At 43.0% G+C, this 5,689-nt stretch overlaps 1 long non-coding RNA gene across 1 annotated transcript; it reads left to right on the top strand.

Annotated features, from left to right (window-relative positions):
• Window positions 1-3,390: 3,390 nt before the first annotated feature.
• On the top strand, window positions 3,391-5,308 carry LOC135410601 (uncharacterized). Its single transcript, XR_010428771.1, has 2 exons — window positions 3,391-3,664; window positions 5,180-5,308. It is a non-coding gene; the product is annotated as an uncharacterized LOC135410601 (long non-coding RNA).
• The last annotated feature ends 381 nt before the right edge of the window (window positions 5,309-5,689 follow it).

Consider the following 5,689-nt stretch of genomic DNA (forward strand, 5'->3'; position numbering starts at 1 on the left):
TGCAACAACAAAGATAGTATTAAGATGTATCCATCATGCCTCTCTATCTCTGCACTTGCAGATAAACAGAGAGATTTATAAGGCAGGAACTATTCCAGTTCCTGCCAGTACCAGAGGCTGGCAATATTGAATTAATCTGCCCATATTTTTCAAAAGCTTTTTGTAAGCAGTAAGGTCTGCACAGTGCAGTCTCTTGTACCTCCTGCCATGCTCTGGAGTGAAACATGTTACGCAGCATAACACAGTGGATCCTGCTTTAAGGTACAAAGCAAAATCATTGTGTGATCTACTCAGCTGCCTCACACTCCAATTACATAGTTTTAGCCAGCATATAGGCTCAGCAGTACTGCCATGTAGCATTCTTGAGAATTGCTTAGTGAATTCCATTTAATTATTGTAAAGTAATTATTCTGCAAACTGTAGTCTGCTAGGAAGAGCTAAATATCCTTGTATAATCATGGCAGCGTAGTTACATACCATTTTTAAGTCCTCTGTAACACTGGCTAGGACACCTTCTTTGGCATGAAAATTGCCACATTTATGCTAATAGGAACATAAAATATTGCTGCAAACTTTGAATACTCTGTGCCAAACTGGTCTTGAATTAAATGTAAACAAATGTCACCTATTTGAAGCCCCTTCACTAAAAGAGCTGTTATGTTATAGCGCATTAATTATTATTGTTTAAACTGCAATATCTAAGATGCAGCAAAAACTGCAGATCCTCTTATGCTGATCACTTTACAAACACTGAATAAAATCATGCTCCTCCCCTATATGTCAAATGATTCCTCTCATTGCTGAGAACACAGCTGCGCTGGGCAGGGCACGTCTCAAGGATGAAGGACCACCGCCTCCCTAAGATCTTGCTTTATGCTGAATTTGCCACTGGCTGCTGCAAGAGAGGAGCCCCGAGAAAAGATACAAGGACTCCCTGAAACAACATTGCAGCCTCGGCCATATTGATCACCATAACTGGTCTACTCTGGCCTCAAACCGGGAGGTCTGGAGACACACCATCTATAACGCTGCTGTTTCCTTTGAGAACGCACACAGGATCACTCTCGAGGAGAAAAGGCAACACAGAAATATGTATATGCAGAATATACCACCTAAGGAGTCTTTCTGCTGTGCCTTTTGCAATCAGATATGTCTATCTCGCATTGGCCTTATTAGCCACCAGCGTGCTTGTAACAAACGTGGATAGAGCCCTCCCCAAACCTTCGTTCACGAAGCCTAGCCATGAATGAAATATATATATATATATAACATATGTATGCAGTATCACAGTGTGCTGTGTCTGAATTATTTTGCCTTTGTCCTGTTCCTCTCCTGGTAGCTACATCAGAAAACATGCTGTGGTGAGTCAAAAGGCCTTGGAGTAGAAGTTGGGTCACACAGCGCTGGGCCTTTTGCTTGCCCTAGGTGTGAATTCCTGGCCTCTCATTTCCAACATGAACCAATGGCTCCAGATGCCAATCTTTGCTCTCCAGTGTTTCACTGGGAAATCAAGACTACCTCCAGGTCAGAATTGCTTCTCCATCTGTAAAAGGTAGCTCGGGCCTGTTGGATGCATTTAATGCCATACACCTCTCTGTCCATTGCCTTCAAGGAGAGTTGTGTCCCTCGCTGCCACTTCCCTAGAAAAACGTGCTGACTTCTGATAGGTTTGAATTTTGAGAACTGCATTTTGTGTTCAAAGTCTGTGCTAGCACACCTGTGAGTCCTCCTGCCTTTTCTCCTCCTAGGCGATTTTGGTGTTCGAATGCTTCTTGGTTTCTGCCAGAGCCTTGACGGTGTTGGCTGGCCGGTATCCCAGCCTGCCAAAGACTTTACTCCCTTTTTTTCCCCGTTTCACTCTTAATCCCCTGTGTGATTTTCACTCCCCTTCCCAAATCCCTGCCCCACTTCATCCACCTCCACAGAGCTCAGCCCCTCCTGAGACAGGCAGCGCAGGGAAGGCAGCCCTACAGTCAGCAAGCACATGTTGCAGTCAGCAAGCCTTGCCTACGAGCACGGCTGAATGTCTGGGTCACAGCAAAGCCCCAGAGCCTGCCGGCAGCCATAGTCTGCTCTGTGCCCTCAGCCTCCTCAGCAGAGATGGCTATGAAAAGCCCTTTACTCCACAAGTTGGTAGGTTTTCACCCAGGATCACCCATGGATCACTGCTATGGGATTTGTAAGCTGAGCTCTAATTAACTTAAAAAGCGGATTTACGAAAAAAAGGAAAGTTGCAGGGTTTGAACCAGGAAGCCTCATGAAAGCAGATTGCATATTTAATTTGCTCTGTCAGACAATAAGAAGATCAAATGATTTAAACAGTTGATGTGTTGTGAAAACACATCCTGTCGCAGCTGGGATGTGGATGGAGTCCTAATCACTCATTTCCCCTCAGCGTCATTCCCCCGTCTCTGCTGTAACACCATGGAGTTTGGAGTTTAATGTGCTGGTAATTGAAAGATGCTTCTCTCAATGTATTTCAAGACAGATTTTTCAGAGAAAGAGTCCCATTGTATTTTCAATAACAAGTATATGAGATAATGCCATTAATTTCTTGTATCCTAGTTTTGTCTTTTTCATAGTCCCCTGGGTAAATCATCAGTAAGCTTTGTTTACAGCTTCAGTTTTTCATTCATATCCTGCTTTTCTCCCCCTCCCTTTCTCCTTCCACCTATTCTTTCTGCTTCTCTCCATCTTTTCTTTCCCCTTTGAATCCAGCATCCCAGGAAGTTCAGTGAGCATGCCCTACTCAGTATTATTCATGCAGGTGTCTTACAGGACTCTTTTAAACATGCTGTGAGGAATTGAGTTCACTCTTGGCCAAAGGTTTCTGAGGAAGGCAACTTTTATTATTCAGATACACTCTGCGGAATACAGATAAACTTCAGCGCTCCCCTCTAACATTCTGTCCTCTTCTAGTACTCCCAGCACAGAGAGTTATCTTCATTAACAAGTTCAAATCACTACATACTTGCAGCATCAGTGGTCAACGAGTGCATGTTTTACTCGGTCTGTGAGATGAGCTAAACAGATAAGTTACTTTCTCTGGTCAAAAACATCCTCTTTCCTTAATGGAACAGCTTAATTGTTCCTTCTTTCTCCTGGCCCTGTGGGACAGATTATTGAAGACAGATGGGCACAGAAGTGTGCATACATTAGCGGGTAAGGTTGGATGTAGCCATTCTGTGGATGGGAGGGCCAACAGCTGCATGGTGGTATGCAGACACCTGGGAAATGCCTGAGCCTACCAAACGAGTGCAGAGCACTGGTGACCCCGTGTTGTTCTGATGCCTTGAGCTGGGGGACTATGATGTCACATGAGTGTGCATATGAAGTCCTGCACAGCTCCGTAGTCTTGGCCATGTGCATCAAACCTGTGCAAAGGTGCAATCACGTAGACACGACTTTTTAAAAAAGTCATTTGTTTGCATCAACATCGTGTTCTCCCTTCCCTAATAGCTTTGCGATAGCCTTTCAAAATTGTTGTTATTGCTGGCTCTGTTGCTGCCACTAGTTTCTCTCCTCTGTGCAAACTCTCTGAAGCCACTTGTCTGGGAGGTGGCATTGCCTGCTCATGAACACGGAAGCCAGCAAGGTTGCCATCAGTGTTTGTAGAACCCAGCCTAGGAGGGGAACCTAGATGCTGGATGCAAAGTTTTTGCAGGTGGATTTTAGACTGTGCTGAGTGAAGAAACATGACTAATGTTTCATGTTTAAGAAGAAATTCAGAATGATGATAGCTATGTACTGATCCCTGCTGTGACAGGCAGGACTTCTGCCGTTCTGTTCCCAACACTAATATGAAGATTCTCCTTCAAGTGTGGCAAGTGATTAAGGTGGAGATTAGGAACAGAAATTACATTAGCTGTATAGTTTAAGTCTCTTGGCCCATTTGCCACCACTCAAAATTTGTGGAATTTTGCAAATGACCTTCTTGGTTGGTGTCTTACTTGAGCAATAGTGACAACCATCACTTGTGTTCAGATGGTACAAGGCTAGAGTCACATGAATCTCATAAATTCTCCCCATGTTGTGTTTGTGAAGTCTCATAACTAACTTCAAACATTGATCAGTCTTGAGGAGGACTCAGCTATCCAGATCTAAGAGCTTGGCTACTTATGCTGTGATGTTACTTCAGTTGATCTCTGTGAAAGTGCAACCGTGCTTTGAAAGTGCAAATGATCAGGATAATGAAAGTGCATATGATCAGGATATTAAGTGCATTCATTGCACTGGTGAGGAAGGCCCAAATTTTTTTTCTGGGCAACATCTCAGAAGCCCACTGGCTCATTGCTGAGTGATGTCATGTGAGAAATGTGCTTCATGTCATCCTGTGTGATGTGACACAATGAATTCTTTATCAGAAAACTCCTTGGGATGGAGGGGCAATGCTCCTTTTGTGTCTCAGTGTAGCATCTAATACCAGTTTTTCAAGCTGTAACTAGTGAGCAAAGCCAAACACAGATTGTCAGCCCTCCATTTCTTTTTTTCTTTTTTTGAGAGGACCCTGTGATGAGTGGTTTCATTAATCCTCCCACAGAGATAGTTAGAAAACTTTGAAGTAAAGTCAGCTGCTGGAAACCCTGTCTGGAGTCTGCATACCCTAATTTGCATTTTGATTTCTGTGATTTAACTGAAGGCACAGGTTGTTGCTGCCAAATATCCCTCGCCTACCGAGGGATATACAAGGTAGAACTGCCCAAAGCAGCCTGACTTATGAGGACTGCCACGGCAACACAACCAATGCATCCCTAAACATTTAGTAATAAAAAATCTGTTGTTCTTTAGTCGCCAGGATTTAACAAGCCTAATCCCTAGGAGAGGTGATAAAAATTCATTAATCTAATTAAATACTTCTTATTGCCAAAGTGACTTTGTAGAGGAGCTTTGCTGAAGGATAAGTGCAAAGTAAAATGGAGTCCCAGCAGAGAAACAAACGTTAGACTTCAGCAAGCTGGTACACGCTTCATTAAACTCATAATTATCCTTTGGTTCTAAGTAGCTGATAATATTTAATGAGTATCCAAGATAATTTAAAGAAAATGTTTACTAATGAGGAACAAACAATGTTATGGAAAACGGATATCTGGGGTACCATAGCCATGTATCTTACCTGTATCTTATGTACTTGCTTTTGTACAAGTGATTTAAATGTTCTTTTTAAACTGTTTTACTATAGGCTGGTGTTGCTGGTTTCACTGAGATCCCCCCTGAACTATAAGGCATCCAAGGGAGAAAAGGATGTGCTGAGGAGCAGGCAGTGCTGCAGGGGATGACAGGCAAAATAAACCTAAGGGATCTGAGCACAGATTGGGGAGTAAAATGTTAACTTCTGGGTTCTAAATTGTAAGGGAACCTAATTTTTAGATCCTTCTGGGCGGTTTGTGTGGTCAGGGTGGATGTATTGCAGTTTGTGTAGTTTTTATCATTAAATTTAATAGGAAAATTATTTGACTCCTGACAGCCTACGTATCATCTGTTGGCAGGTGAAGCAGGATAGCCAACTGAGCACTGACCGTTTGCTTTTCTCCAATATTCCTTTACAGGGATTGGTTTCTTCTTTGCCAGGGATTTGTGACTTCTGGATCAGAATAATCTGTTGGAGACACAGCTCGCAATTTTCTTAGCCTTTGCATCCCTCAAAGATGCAGTTGTATATCTTTCTAGTGCAGAAGAGTTGCAATCTGTT

This window comes from Pseudopipra pipra, chromosome 3, assembly GCF_036250125.1.
Source record: "Pseudopipra pipra isolate bDixPip1 chromosome 3, bDixPip1.hap1, whole genome shotgun sequence".
Classification (NCBI taxonomy): Eukaryota; Metazoa; Chordata; class Aves; order Passeriformes; family Pipridae; genus Pseudopipra; species Pseudopipra pipra.